Source organism: Ambystoma mexicanum, chromosome 8 (genome assembly GCF_040938575.1).
Source record: "Ambystoma mexicanum isolate Mex_15411 chromosome 8, UKY_AmexF1_1, whole genome shotgun sequence".
Lineage (NCBI taxonomy): Eukaryota > Metazoa > Chordata > Amphibia > Caudata > Ambystomatidae > Ambystoma > Ambystoma mexicanum.
This window is the reverse complement of record NC_090929.1, coordinates 107,855,307-107,871,987: the sequence shown is the minus strand read 5'-3', so window position 1 is coordinate 107,871,987 and position 16,681 is coordinate 107,855,307. Positions and strand designations below refer to the sequence as shown.

General features: G+C 45.9%; 1 long non-coding RNA gene across 1 annotated transcript in view; it reads right to left on the bottom strand.

The window, feature by feature from the left end:
* LOC138473537 (uncharacterized) overlaps positions 1-14,504 on the bottom strand; it is a 75,988-nt gene extending 61,484 nt beyond the window's left edge. Inside the window, exon 1 of the long non-coding RNA XR_011268770.1 lies at positions 14,325-14,504. This is a non-coding gene — a long non-coding RNA (uncharacterized lncRNA). The remainder of the gene's footprint in view (positions 1-14,324) is intronic.
* Between the last annotated feature and the right edge of the window lie 2,177 nt (positions 14,505-16,681).

The window sequence follows — 16,681 nt, the reverse complement described above, 5'->3', positions numbered from 1 at the left end:
TGACCAGTTCCTGTCTACTATTCTGTCACTTCTTGGCATTGAACCTGACCAGTTCCTGTCTGCTTATCATCACTTTCTGGTATCCAACCTAACCAGATCCTGTCTGCTCATCATCACTTTCTGGTATTCAACCTGACCGATTCATGTTTGCTCATCATCACTTTCTGGTATTAAACTTGACCAGTTCCTGTCTGCTAATCTGTCACTTCTTTATATTCCACCTGACCAGTTTCTGTCTGCTCATCATCACTTTCTGGTATTCATCTTGTACAGTTCCTGTCTGCTCATCCGTCTCTTCCTGGTATTAACCCTGACCAGTTCCTGTCTGCTCATCATCACTTTCTGGTATTCATCCTGATCAGTTCCTGTCTGCTCATCGGTCACTTCTTGGTATTTAACCTGACCAGTTCCAGTCTGCTCATCATCACTTTCTGGTATCCAACCTAATCAGATCCAGTCTGCTCATCATCACTTTCTGGTATCTAACCTAACCAGATCCTGTCTGCTCATCATCACTTTCTGACATTCAACCTGAGCAGTTCCTGTCTGCTAATCCGTCACTTCTTGGCATTGAACCTGACCAGTTCCTGTCTGCTCATCATCACTCTCTGGTATCCAACCTAACCAGATCCTGTCTGCTCATCATCACTTTCTGGTATTCAACCTGACCAATTCATGTCTGCTCATCATCACTTTCTGGTATTAAACTTGACCAATTCCTGTCTGCTAATCTGTCACTTCTTTATATTGCACCTGACCAGTTCCTGTCTGCTCATCATCACTTTCTGGTATTTATCTTGACCAGTTCCCATCTGCTCATCGGTCACTTCTTGGTATATAACCTGACCAGTTCCTGTCTGCTCATCATCACTTTCTGGTATTCATCTTGACCAGTTCCCATCTGCTCATCCGTCCCTTGCTGGCATTCAACCTGACCAGTTCCTGTCTGCTCATCATCACTTTCTGGTATTCATCCTGATCAGTTCCTATCTGCTAATCTGTCACTTCTTGACATTGAACCTTACCAGATCCTGTCTGCTCATCATCACTTTCTGGTATTCAACCTGACCAGTTCCTGTCTACTATTCTGTCACTTCTTGGCATTGAACCTGACCAGTTCCTGTCTGCTTATCATCACTTTCTGGTATCCAACCTAACCAGATCCTGTCTGCTCATCATCACTTTCTGGTATTCAACCTGACCGATTCATGTTTGCTCATCATCACTTTCTGGTATTCACCCTGACCAGTTCCTGTCTGCTCAGCATCACTTTCTGGTATTCATCTTGACCAGTTCCCATCTGCCCATCCGTCCCTTGCTGGCATTCAACCTGACCAGTTCCTGTCTGCTCATCATCACTTTCTGGTATTCAACCTGACCAGTTCCTGTCTACTATTCTGTCACTTCTTGGCATTGAACCTGACCAGTTCCTGTCTGCTTATCATCACTTTCTGGTATCCAACCTAACCAGATCCTGTCTGCTCATCATCACTTTCTGGTATTCAACCTGACCGATTCATGTTTGCTCATCATCACTTTCTGGTATTAAACTTGACCAGTTCCTGTCTGCTAATCTGTCACTTCTTTATATTCCACCTGACCAGTTTCTGTCTGCTCATCATCACTTTCTGGTATTCATCTTGTACAGTTCCTGTCTGCTCATCCGTCTCTTCCTGGTATTAACCCTGACCAGTTCCTGTCTGCTCATCATCACTTTCTGGTATTCATCCTGATCAGTTCCTGTCTGCTCATCGGTCACTTCTTGGTATTTAACCTGACCAGTTCCAGTCTGCTCATCATCACTTTCTGGTATCCAACCTAATCAGATCCAGTCTGCTCATCATCACTTTCTGGTATCTAACCTAACCAGATCCTGTCTGCTCATCATCACTTTCTGACATTCAACCTGAGCAGTTCCTGTCTGCTAATCCGTCACTTCTTGGCATTGAACCTGACCAGTTCCTGTCTGCTCATCATCACTCTCTGGTATCCAACCTAACCAGATCCTGTCTGCTCATCATCACTTTCTGGTATTCAACCTGACCAATTCATGTCTGCTCATCATCACTTTCTGGTATTAAACTTGACCAATTCCTGTCTGCTAATCTGTCACTTCTTTATATTGCACCTGACCAGTTCCTGTCTGCTCATCATCACTTTCTGGTATTTATCTTGACCAGTTCCCATCTGCTCATCGGTCACTTCTTGGTATATAACCTGACCAGTTCCTGTCTGCTCATCATCACTTTCTGGTATTCATCTTGACCAGTTCCCATCTGCTCATCCGTCCCTTGCTGGCATTCAACCTGACCAGTTCCTGTCTGCTCATCATCACTTTCTGGTATTCATCCTGATCAGTTCCTATCTGCTAATCTGTCACTTCTTGACATTGAACCTTACCAGATCCTGTCTGCTCATCATCACTTTCTGGTATTCAGCCTGACCAATTCATGTCTGCTCACCATCACTTTCTGGTATTCATTTTGACCAATTCCTGTCTGCTCATCCGTCGCTGCCTGGTATTCAACGTGACCAGTTCCTGTTTGCTCATCATCACTTTCTGGTATTCAACTTGACCGGTTCCTCTCTGCTAATCCGTCACTTCTTTATATTCAACCTGACCTGTTCCTGTCTGCTCATCATCACTTTCTGGTATTCATCTTGACCAGTTCCTGTCTGCTCATCGGTCACTTCTTGGTATTCAACCTGACCAGTTCCTGTCTGCTCATCATCACTTTCTGGTATTCATCTTGGCCAGTTCCTTTCTGCTCATCCATCAATTCTTGGTATTCAACCTGACCAGTACCTGTCTGCTCATCATCACTTTCTGGTATTCATCTTGACCAGTTCTTGTCTGCTCATCGGTCACTTCTTGGTATTTAACCTGACCAGTTCCAGTCTGCTCATCATCACTTTATGGTATCCAACCTAACCAGATCCTTTCTGCTCATCAGCACTTTCTGGTATTCAACCTGATCATTTCCTGTCTGCTCATCATCACTTTCTGGTATTCAACCTGAACAGTTCCTGTCTGCTCATCATCACTTTCTGGTATTCAAATTGACCGGTTCCTGTCTGCTCACCCATCACTTCCTGGTATTCAACCTGACCAGATCCAGTCTGCTCATCATCACCTTCTGGTATCCAACCTAACCAGATCCAGTCTGCTCATCATCACTTTCTGGTATCCAACCTAACCAGATCCATTCTGCTCATCATCACTTTCTGGTATCCAACCTAACACCAGATCCTGTCTGCTCATCATCACTTTCTGGTATCCAACCTAACCAGATACAGTCTGCTCATCATCACTTTCTGGTATCCAACCTAACCAGATCCTCTCTGCTCATCATCCCTTTCTGTTATTCAACCTGACCAGTTCCTGCATGCTAATCCGTCACTTCTTGGCATTCACCCTGACCAGTTCCTGTCTGCTCATCATAACTTTCTGGTATCCAACCTAACCAGATCCTGTCTGCTCATCATCACTTTCTGGTATTCAGCCTGACCAATTCATGTCTGCTCATCATCACTTTCTGATATTAAACTTGACCAGTTCCTGTCTGCTAATCCGTCACTTCTTTATATTCCACCTGACCAGTTCCTGTCTGCTCATCATCACTTTCTGGTATTCATCTTGACCAGTTCCTGTCTGCTCATCCGTCTCTTGCTAGTATTCAACCTGACCATTTCCTGTCTGCTCATCATCACTTTCTGGTGTTCATCCTGATCAGTTCCTGTCTGCTAATCTGTCACTTCTTGACATTGAACCTGACCAGTTCCTGTCTGCTCATCATCACTTTCTGGTATCCAACCTAACCAGATCCTGTCTGCTCATCATCACTTTCTGGTATTCAACCTGACCAATTCATGTCTGCTCATCATCACTTTCTGGTATTCATTTTGACCAATTCCTGTCTGCTCATCCGTCGCTGCCTGGTATTCAACGTGACCAGTTCCTGTTTGCTCATCATCACTTTCTGGTATTCATCTTGACCAGTTCCTGTCTGCTCATCGGTCACTTCTTGGTATTCAACCTGACCAGTTCCTGTCTGCTCATCATCACTTTCTGGTATTCATCTTGGCCAGTTCCTTTCTGCTCATCCATCAATTCTTGGTATTCAACCTGACCAGTACCTGTCTGCTCATCATCACTTTCTGGTATTCATCTTGACCAGTTCTTGTCTGCTCGTCGGTCACTTCTTGGTATTTAACCTGACCAGTTCCAGTCTGCTCATCATCACTTTCTGGTATCCAACCTAACCAGATCCTGTCTGCTCATCAGCACTTTCTGGTATTCAACCTGAACATTTCCTGTCTGCTCATCATCACTTTCTGGTATTCAACCTGAACAGTTCCTATCTGCTCATCCGTTACTTCCTGGTATTCAACCTGACCAGTTCCTGTCTGCTCATCATCACTTTCTGGTATTCAAATTGACTGGTTCCTATCTGCTCACCCATCACTTCCTGGTATTCAACCTGACCAGATCCAGTCTGCTCATCATCACCTTCTGGTATCCAACCTAACCAGATCCAGTCTGCTCATCATCACTTTCTGGTATCCAACCTAACCAGATCCATTCTGCTCATCATCACTTTCTGGTATCCAACCTAACACCAGATCCTGTCTGCTCATCATCACTTTCTGGTATCCAACCTAACCAGATACAGTCTGCTCATCATCACTTTCTGGTATCCAACCTAACCAGATCCTCTCTGCTCATCATCCCTTTCTGTTATTCAACCTGACCAGTTCCTGCATGCTAATCCGTCACTTCTTGGCATTGACCCTGACCAGTTCCTGTCTGCTCATCATAACTTTCTGGTATCCAACCTAACCAGATCCTGTCTGCTCATCATCACTTTCTGGTATTCAGCCTGACCAATTCATGTCTGCTCATCATCACTTTCTGATATTAAACTTGACCAGTTCCTGTCTGCTAATCCGTCACTTCTTTATATTCCACCTGACCAGTTCCTGTCTGCTCATCATCACTTTCTGCTATTCATCTTGACCAGTTCCTGTCTGCTCATCCGTCTCTTGCTAGTATTCAACCTGACCATTTCCTGTCTGCTCATCATCACTTTCTGGTGTTCATCCTGATCAGTTCCTGTCTGCTAATCTGTCACTTCTTGACATTGAACCTGACCAGTTCCTGTCTGCTCATCATCACTTTCTGGTATCCAACCTAACCAGATCCTGTCTGCTCATCATCACTTTCTGGTATTCAACCTGACCAATTCATGTCTGCTCATCATCACTTTCTGGTATTCATTTTGACCAATTCCTGTCTGCTCATCCGTCGCTGCCTGGTATTCAACGTGACCAGTTCCTGTTTGCTCATCATCACTTTCTGGTATTAATCCTGATCAGTTCCTATCTGCTAATCTGTCACTTCTTGACATTGAACCTTACCAGATCCTGTCTGCTCATCATCACTTTCTGGTATTCAGCCTGACCAATTCATGTCTGCTCACCATCACTTTCTGGTATTCATTTTGACCAATTCCTGTCTGCTCATCCGTCGCTGCCTGGTATTCAACGTGACCAGTTCCTGTTTGCTCATCATCACTTTCTGGTATTCAACTTGACCGGTTCCTCTCTGCTAATCCGTCACTTCTTTATATTCAACCTGACCTGTTCCTGTCTGCTCATCATCACTTTCTGGTATTCATCTTGACCAGTTCCTGTCTGCTCATTGGTCACTTCTTGGTATTCAACCTGACCAGTTCCTGTCTGCTCATCATCACTTTCTGGTATTCATCTTGGCCAGTTCCTTTCTGCTCATCCATCAATTCTTGGTATTCAACCTGACCAGTACCTGTCTGCTCATCATCACTTTCTGGTATTCATCTTGACCAGTTCTTGTCTGCTCATCCATCAATTCTTGGTATTCAACCTGACCAGTTCCAGTCTGCTCATCATCACTTTCTGGTATCCAACCTAACCAGATCCTTTCTGCTCATCAGCACTTTCTGGTATTCAACCTGATCATTTCCTGTCTGCTCATCATCACTTTCTGGTATTCAACCTGAACAGTTCCTGTCTGCTCATCATCACTTTCTGGTATTCAAATTGACCGGTTCCTGTCTGCTCACCCATCACTTCCTGGTATTCAACCTGACCAGATCCAGTCTGCTCATCATCACCTTCTGGTATCCAACCTAACCAGATCCAGTCTGCTCATCATCACTTTCTGGTATCCAACCTAACCAGATCCATTCTGCTCATCATCACTTTCTGGTATCCAACCTAACACCAGATCCTGTCTGCTCATCATCACTTTCTGGTATCCAACCTAACACCAGATACAGTCTGCTCATCATCACTTTCTGGTATCCAACCTAACCAGATCCTCTCTGCTCATCATCCCTTTCTGTTATTCAACCTGACCAGTTCCTGCATGTTAATCCGTCACTTCTTGGCATTCACCCTGACCAGTTCCTGTCTGCTCATCATAACTTTCTGGTATCCAACCTAACCAGATCCTGTCTGCTCATCATCACTTTCTGGTATTCAGCCTGACCAATTCATGTCTGCTCATCATCACTTTCTGATATTAAACTTGACCAGTTCCTGTCTGCTAATCCGTCACTTCTTTATATTCCACCTGACCAGTTCCTGTCTGCTCATCATCACTTTCTGCTATTCATCTTGACCAGTTTCTGTCTGCTCATCCGTCTCTTGCTAGTATTCAACCTGACCATTTCCTGTCTGCTCATCATCACTTTCTGGTGTTCATCCTGATCAGTTCCTGTCTGCTAATCTGTCACTTCTTGACATTGAACCTGACCAGTTCCTGTCTGCTCATCATCACTTTCTGGTATCCAACCTAACCAGATCCTGTCTGCTCATCATCACTTTCTGGTATTCAACCTGACCAATTCATGTCTGCTCATCATCACTTTCTGGTATTCATTTTGACCAATTCCTGTCTGCTCATCCGTCGCTGCCTGGTATTCAACGTGACCAGTTCCTGTTTGCTCATCATCACTTTCTGGTATTCATCTTGACCAGTTCCTGTCTGCTCATCGGTCACTTCTTGGTATTCAACCTGACCAGTTCCTGTCTGCTCATTATCACTTTCTGGTATTCATCTTGACCAGTTCCTGTCTGCTCATCGGTCACTTCTTGGTATTTAACCTGACCAGTTCCAGCCTGCTCATCCTCACTTTCTGGTATTCAACCTGACCAGTTCCTGTCTGTCCATCATCACTTTCTGGTATTCAAATTGACCAGTTCCTGTCTGCTCATCCATCACTTTCTGGTATTCATCCTGATCAGTTCCTGTCTGCTCATCGGTCACTTCTTGGTATTTAACCTGACCAGTTCCAGTCTGCTCATCATCACTTTCTGGTATCCAACCTAATCAGATCCAGTCTGCTCATCATCACTTTCTGGTATCCAACCTAACCAGATCCTGTCTGCTCATCATCACTTTCTAGCATTCAACCTGAGCAGTTCCTGTCTGCTAATCCGTCACTTCTTGGCATTGAACCTGACCAGTTCCTGTCTGCTCATCATCACTCTCTGGTATCCAACCTAACCAGATCCTGTCTGCTCATCATCACTTTCTGGTATTCAACCTGACCAATTCATGTCTGCTCATCATCACTTTCTGGTATTAAACTTGACCAATTCCTGTCTGCTAATCTGTCACTTCTTTATATTCCACCTGACCAGTTCCTGTCTGCTCATCATCACTTTCTGGTATTTATCTTGACCAGTTCCGATCTGCTCATCGGTCACTTCTTGGTATATAACCTGACCAGTTCCTGTCTCCTCATCATCACTTTCTGGTATTCATCTTGTCCAGTTCCTGTCTGCTCATCCGTCCCTTCCTGGTATTCACCCTGACCAGTTCCTGTCTGCTCAGCATCACTTTCTGGTATTCATCTTGACCAGTTCCCATCTGCTCATCCGTCCCTTGTTGGCATTCAACCTGACCAGTTCCTGTCTGCTCATCATCACTTTCTGGTATTCATCCTGATCAGTTCCTATCTGCTAATCTGTCACTTCTTGACATTGAACCTTACCAGATCCTGTCTGCTCATCATCACTTTCTGGTATTCAGCCTGACCAATTCATGTCTGCTCACCATCACTTTCTGGTATTCATTTTGACCAATTCCTGTCTGCTCATCCGTCGCTGCCTGGTATTCAACGTGACCAGTTCCTGTTTGCTCATCATCACTTTCTGGTATTCAACTTGACCGGTTCCTCTCTGCTAATCCGTCACTTCTTTATATTCAACCTGACCTGTTCCTGTCTGCTCATCATCACTTTCTGGTATTCATCTTGACCAGTTCCTGTCTGCTCATCGGTCACTTCTTGGTATTCAACCTAACCAGTTCCTGTCTGCTCATCATCACTTTCTGGTATTCATCTTGGCCAGTTCCTTTCTGCTCATCCATCAATTCTTGGTATTCAACCTGACCAGTACCTGTCTGCTCATCATCACTTTCTGGTATTCATCTTGACCAGTTCTTGTCTGCTCGTCGGTCACTTCTTGGTATTTAACCTGACCAGTTCCAGTCTGCTCATCATCACTTTCTGGTATCCAACCTAACCAGATCCTGTCTGCTCATCAGCACTTTCTGGTATTCAACCTGAACATTTCCTGTCTGCTCATCATCACTTTCTGGTATTCAACCTGAACAGTTCCTATCTGCTCATCCGTTACTTCCTGGTATTCAACCTGACCAGTTCCTGTCTGCTCATCATCACTTTCTGGTATTCAAATTGACTGGTTCCTATCTGCTCACCCATCACTTCCTGGTATTCAACCTGACCAGATCCAGTCTGCTCATCATCACCTTCTGGTATCCAACCTAACCAGATCCAGTCTGCTCATCATCACTTTCTGGTATCCAACCTAACCAGATCCATTCTGCTCATCATCACTTTCTGGTATCCAACCTAACACCAGATCCTGTCTGCTCATCATCACTTTCTGGTATCCAACCTAACCAGATACAGTCTGCTCATCATCACTTTCTGGTATCCAACCTAACCAGATCCTCTCTGCTCATCATCCCTTTCTGTTATTCAACCTGACCAGTTCCTGCATGCTAATCCGTCACTTCTTGTCATTGACCCTGACCAGTTCCTGTCTGCTCATCATAACTTTCTGGTATCCAACCTAACCAGATCCTGTCTGCTCATCATCACTTTCTGGTATTCAGCCTGACCAATTCATGTCTGCTCATCATCACTTTCTGATATTAAACTTGACCAGTTCCTGTCTGCTAATCCGTCACTTCTTTATATTCCACCTGACCAGTTCCTGTCTGCTCATCATCACTTTCTGCTATTCATCTTGACCAGTTCCTGTCTGCTCATCCGTCTCTTGCTAGTATTCAACCTGACCATTTCCTGTCTGCTCATCATCACTTTCTGGTGTTCATCCTGATCAGTTCCTGTCTGCTAATCTGTCACTTCTTGACATTGAACCTGACCAGTTCCTGTCTGCTCATCATCACTTTCTGGTATCCAACCTAACCAGATCCTGTCTGCTCATCATCACTTTCTGGTATTCAACCTGACCAATTCATGTCTGCTCATCATCACTTTCTGGTATTCATTTTGACCAATTCCTGTCTGCTCATCCGTCGCTGCCTGGTATTCAACGTGACCAGTTCCTGTTTGCTCATCATCACTTTCTGGTATTCATCTTGACCAGTTCCTGTCTGCTCATCGGTCACTTCTTGGTATTCAACCTGACCAGTTCCTGTCTGCCGATCATCACTTTCTGGTATTCATCTTGGCCAGTTCCTTTCTGCTCATCCGTCAATTCTTGGTATTCAACCTGACCAGTACCTGTCTGCTCATTATCACTTTCTGGTATTCATCTTGACCAGTTCCTGTCTGCTCATCGGTCACTTCTTGGTATTTAACCTGACCAGTTCCAGCCTGCTCATCCTCACTTTCTGGTATTCAACCTGACCAGTTCCTGTCTGCTCATCATCACTTTCTGGTATTCAAATTGACCAGTTCCTGTCTGCTCATCCATCACTTCCTGGTATTCAACCTGACCAGTTCATGTTGGCTCATCATCACTTTCTGGTATTCATCCTGACCAGTTCCTGTCTGCTCATCATCACTTCCTGGTATTCAACCTAACCAGTTCCTGTCTGCTCATCATCACTTTCTGGTATTCAACCTGACCAGTTCCTGTCTGCTCATCATCACTTTCTAGTATTCAACCTGATAATTTCCCGTCTGCTCGCCATGACTTTCTGGTATTCAACCTGACCAGTTTCTGTCTGCTCATCCTCACTTTCTGGTATTCAAAGTGACCAGTTCCTGTTTGCTCATCATCACTTTCTGGTATTCATCTTGACCAGTTCCTGTCTGCTCATCGGTTACTTCTTGGTATTCAACCTGACCAGTTCCTGTCTGCCCATCATCACTTTCTGGTATTCAATCTGACCAGTTCCTGTCTGCTAAATAAGTGAAGGAAGATGAGGCTGCAGATTGCGAAAGTGAGGGGAAGGACTAGAGGAGAGGTAGAGCCTAAAGGGTCCCTGAAGCGGAGTAGCCTCAGGATCAGGATTGTGAATGGCATCACTTTATTAGAACTACACAATACATCTGTGGGACATGGGAGATGTAGTGTTTTTAGATCTATTCTAGGCCTAAAATTGCTTTCTTGTAACATACCTATCAATCTTAGGCCGAGTTGTGTAAAAAAAGAGGATTTCACCTTTGCAGTTGAGAGCTCCATGGACGCTTATGGACAGGCAAGGGGATTGGCGGGCGAGTGGGCTGACTCTGTGGCAGGTGCCACCCATGAAATGGGTTGAACTGATAGGCAATTAAAGGAAGAGAAGCATAATGTTTGCCTCTGTGTCTTCAATAGTATCAAGAATCCTTTCACTATAATCTGGGTAATCTTTATTGTGTCTGCAGTCACTTTGCGGTGTAGAGCTTTCCCAGTTCAAGTCTGCTCACAGCAACGTGCTGCTGGTGTGCCACTTCCCAGTCACTTCATGTTCTACAACGTTCCCGTTTCCTGAATGCTCACAAGCACTTCCTGCTCTATATCCTTCCCGGTTCTTCTCTGCTCTCAGTCGCTTCATGATGTACAACTTTCTAGTTCCTGTCTGCACTCAGCCACTTCCTGCTATACAACTTCCTAGTTCCTGTCTGCACTCAGTCACGTCCTGCTGTACAACTTCCTAGTTCTTGTCTGCACTCAATCACTTTCTGCTGTACAACTTCCTAGTTCCTGTCTGCATTCAGTCACTTCCTGCTGTACAACTTCCTAGTTCCTGTCTGCATTCAGTCACTTTCTGCTGTACAACTTCCTAGTTCCTGTCTGCATTCAGTCACTTTCTGCTGTACAACTTCCTAGTTCCTGTCTGCATTCAGTCACTTCCTGCTGTACAACTTCCTAGTTCCTGTCTGCACTCAGACACGTCCTGCTATACAACTTCCTAGTTCCTGTCTGCACTCAGTTACGAGTTTGCCGGTAGTTCAGCAGTAATTCTGCCGAACTACCGCCATAATCAATTACGATTACTGTTACTGCCATTTGGTCTCGTAGACATACAGCGGAATAACAAGTGGTGGCATGGCGGTGTAAGTGCCCATTTTCAGAGTCCATAGGACTCCATGGGGATTCTGGCCGAATTGACTCTGGCGGTAGTTTCGCAGCGGTAATTCCTCTGAAATTTGGCAGCAGAGTGGCGGATTCACCTCCAGCTTTTTGCTGGAGGTAAATCCTACACCCCACCGCCAGCCAAACGCGTAGAATGGCGGAGCAGGAATGCAGCGTTAACGGCTACGTTACCACCATTTTCTCCCTCACTACCATACTCGGAATGAGGCCGATATCTTCCTAATGGTACTTCTTATTAATATTCTCCACAGTTCCAGTTTCACCTCCAGTCCTAGTTGTAATCCTGTGCCATGAAATACAACAGGTGCACAAACCTTCCAGAAATGAGCTGCACGTCTGTGCACAAGTGACCAGCCCTTCGCTCCTCCATTGGCGCTGTAGTAACCATGCCACCCTCAGGCTGCCGCACCCTGCCTGCTGCCCGCTCTTCGGCACATGAATAATTCCTGCGCCAGCCGGATGCGCGGGCCGGATGCTCATTGGCCGATGCCCTTCAGAGCAGTCCTTGCGTTCATTAGAACTCCTGCTGATGACCAGTGATGCGTAACACCACCTGCACGTGCAGACGGCCGGGCAGGGAAGGCAAGGAGCGTGTACCAGCTGCTTGGAGGAGCAGCAGCGCGCGCCAGACTTCCCTGCCACTTGCTACTTGTAACTACAGTCACTGAGGCATTCCGGCGGCACAACAAAACAGACGTTCCTCGTGCCAACCTACACACACCCGAGGACTCTGGTGCGTCTGTTTCAGTTGAAGAACATTATTTTATTTTGTAATTTCCTCTGTTTTAAAAAAAAACATTTTTAGAGAAGGTCGTTATCAGGATGCACAATGTACATTCTTTTTTTTTTTTTTAAACACACAGGCACTTCATAGTCCGCATTCAAAGATCCTGTGTTGTTTTTTTTTTGTTGCTTTAATGCTAATCGTTTCGTCTTGATAACGAGGTGTTCCGACTTCTCCAAAAAAGACTGACTGCTACAAAGTAAAACAATGTTCTTAAACTGAAACCCCCCAACTGATTTCTGTTATTTATCCTACGTTTATTTATTTGTGGGACTGATTCTTGCGTTAACAATATGCATGGCCCCTCACAAGGTTATGGGCCTCATTACGGGTTTGGCGCTAACCATGCCGCTATTGGCGGCATGGCTGCCACTAAAACCGGGTCCGGGTTCCCAGAATGGGGAATTACCGGGCTACTCTCAGTTTGGAGGGCCCGGTAATTCCTCCCTCTGGGAACGCGGGCCCGGACCTTCCCCATTCCCATCTGAGCCCCCATAGGGTTCAATGGGAATGGGAGAGGGAGCTAACAACGGGCCGATTATGACCGGCCCGTTCTTAGCTCCCTGGTCCCTCGCGGGACCCGGTAAGGCGTCCTTACCGGGTCCCGCGAGGGGACCTCGTAATTTTGCGTAATGGGTTTAACGGGTCTGCCTCCATTAGCGGAGCCCGTTAACCCATTACGCAAAAGTCGTTATGAGGCCCTATGTATTGTTTGGTGCATGCAGTCGGAGCCTAAACCAGCTGCCTCCACCTTTGGTCACACCCAGCACTTAAGCCACACACGTCTCCACTTATCATCCCACTTAAAGCACTGCCTTCCCCTTTGCATGCTGGGACTTGTGGTGCCATACAAACAAAGGGAAAACAAAGTAGGGCAGTTTCTAGTCCATTTGGTGCCCAGGGCGCAACACTAAAATGTGCATCCCCAGCACAACATGTGCGCGACTCCCTAACTACACTCCACAGTTTAGTAACTCCTACCCAATGTCAATAAATCACTGCTATATAAATGAAAACAGGTTTTATTACATTGTGTTGCCTAGTAAGTCCCTGGTAGGTTTTTCATTATTGCCACGTAGTATGATGTCACCTCTGATGTATTTTTAGTATAAAGTCTATGTTGTGTGAAAAGATCCCTGAGAGGAATCGAGCGTCCATCCGTTGATGTTCATTGTAACTCCCTGTTTTAGATAATTGTTAATAAAACAGTAGTTTGCCATCTTCCTGAGTTGGTTCGGTTATTTGGACTCAGTTATGCAAACTCTCTCAACTGCTGCACATACTGAACAGGCATCCTCCTTCCTGTGGGAGACATCTTATTATTACAGGTATGGCTCTGGCACTGGCATCTGTAGCTGTCATGGGTTGAGCTAGCAAACTGTTCATGCTTGCTGCACAAGCCACATTTATAGAGTATGTCATGCTATGTTTGCAGAATATCTCTTCACGCCCTGGTGGCAGTACAAGACGAACGTGTTTGCAATCCAACACATTCACCACTTTTGGGAAACAAGCCATTCCATAAAAGCGCCCCAACAGCACTTGTGCCTTAAATTAATGCGCAGCCATAGGGTTCCTTGCGTGATTGTGGACCCGAGCAAAAGCAGAAGGTGTCCACATCGATATGTATGATTTGCAATTTATTGAAATGTTTTAATTAGGATGAGTATTGCGATCAATTAAAAGAACAGAGTGCAACTTCTGTTACTCGCTCAGAAGGGATTTTGCAAAGACAGAAAAGAACAGCATCCATAATATTGCGGCGGTCTCTGAAGTTCAAAAAAGTGCCGATTACCATCAAATCAATTCAGTTATGTCTTTGCCGCATTGGAATGTAAACGCACGTTCAAACCAACGCAGAGCCCTTCCCACCCCTCTCTTAAGCTTTAATATTATCTATAAAGCATAAACTTACTTCATCTCAAAGGAACATCATGGCACTGGACGACTGATCAATATGGCTGAATTGGCGGTTGCTGGAACAAAAAGGATTTCGGTGCAGCGCGATACTTAAAAAAAATGGTGGCCCGGGCTGTGCCTCTCTGACTCACGTAACGTTACGTGGGTTAGAAGAGGAAGAGGCAGCACCTACTGCCGCTACTCACCGCAAGGTAATCGCACCCGATAGCAACATTTCGCCTCCATGGGCAAATGCACCCCCCTGGGGCAATTGCACCCCGGGCAACTGCCCGCTTCGTCCAGGCCAAGAATCGGGCCTGACTACAAATCCCAGCATGCAATGGGAAAAGCAGGAATGGTTCACGGTTTCACACATGGCATGGGGCCACTTGGCAGCTATGCTCCTAAGGAACAGATAGGAGAGGGTTAAGGCAACATTAAGTGCAGGGACGGCGCAAGCCCCTGACTTGGGAGAGGAGGCTGGAGGCAGAAGGCCGTACTCTGTCGTGATGATCATTCCAGGGCTCCAGTGTGAAAGGGGTGCCACTGCAAGAGCAGGGCCAGCCTTGCGACCGGGTGAAGTGGATGAACTGGGCGTGGATCATGGCGCTAAATTGATGTCATTTTCATACTGCGCTGTGGCTTCTTTCGCTCCAGAACGGGGTGCATGTGTGTGTTTTTTTTTAAATTTTTTAGGGCCAGGGTGCCATGCCACTTGGTGAGCAGCAGCACAGGGGGCGCCACAATGCCACGTCACTTGGTGCACCTGGAAAGACACAGGGGGCGCCATAACGCCACGTTACTAGGTTCACCAGGAGACAGAGAGGATGCACTCGAGGAGGAGGGACACAGCAGAGGGGACACCACAACCAGTGTTGCCAAGTGCGCTTATTACAAGCGACTTTGCGCTAGTGTGACCAGAGCCCAAAAAAAAAAAAAAAAAACCATGGGACAAGTCATATAAGTAGAAGTAGAACTAAAGTAAACACTAATAATACTGTAGTCCTACTTCTATGTCACTGGCATGTTGCAGGGGGGGAGCATGAAGGGAGTGTGCTCACAGATACACTTCTCTCATTGGAGGAGAGTAGGCGGGGAGCGGAAGGGGGAGGAAATGGGAGCGTGAAAAGAATTAACGCCCCCATTCATGCAGTAAGAGTCACGCCACGCCCGATTTCGGGGTTTCGAAATCGTGTCCCGGCAAAAACCGGGACCATAGGCACCAACACTTGCAAACCCGGGACAAGGTTTATAAAATTAAAAAACTCCTGGGACGGAGGGCGATTTCCCAGGACTGTCCCAGGAAAACCAGGACATCTGGTCACCCTACTTTGGGCCTGACTCCTTTGTTCTGGCTGAGCTCTCACTGCTTCCTTCTTTTGCATATGTTTAGGCATTTGGCCTTGATGGGATCTTTCCATCTGCAAGCCGCCGCACAGGATGTTGCCTCGCCAATAGGGGTCCCATCAGTGCCAAGTGCCCAAACATATGCAAGCTAGATGTTTGCCAGATGTTTGCCACAAAGGTGCCATTACCAATCAACTTTTTTGTGAGTCTAAAAGTGATTCGTGTACAGTGGCGCAAAGTGTAGCACATTCCAGGCTTGCATTATTTTGCATTCTGAGACATCTAGTTTCCCGGTCAGCGTGTGGGCACTAAGCCTAAAACAATATTCTTTTGGCTGAACGTGTTTCTTTTCGAAGGTACACATTGTAAGTTTGCTTTCATACAAGTGGTGTATTTTGCAAATCAATTATCAGTTCTCAAGTTTCCTGTGGCCACGCGCAAGGTCACCCAGTCCTGTTTTTTCCATTTGGGTTCTGGGACTTGCACATTTTTCTTACCCGTCTCAAATTTAGGAAAACGGCAAACCCGAGAATCCCAAGCAAAAATAGGACTGGGTGGCTTTATCACATCTAGCCATGGTAAACTCGAGAGCGCTGCTCTACACGACAGCATTATTGTAGGCCTTGAATTCCCCAATGCAAATATTTGGCTCTGGGGGAGTTTGGAGATATGTGTTCAGCTGTGTAAACTTTAGAGTAGTTTAAAATCCCAGGTTCACTGTTAAGCCAAATTGTGTGATCCTGGGCAAATAATGGTAGTCATCCGAGTTTGCCGGTATCCTGGTGGTAACTCTGCCAGAATACGGGCATACAGACCTACTGTTACTGGCACCTGATATCCCGGTATAACAGGTGCCAGCAACAGTGTTCCTTCCCCTCCATGGAGGGGATTGCTGGTATAACTGGCACCGGTATATTGGCTGTTTTATGGTGTTGGGGGCCTGATTTACCTCCAGTTCTTGGCTGGGGGTAGAACACCTGCAAATTTGTACCCTGTTGGTCCGGAAAAGTGCTGGTACATGGAAAT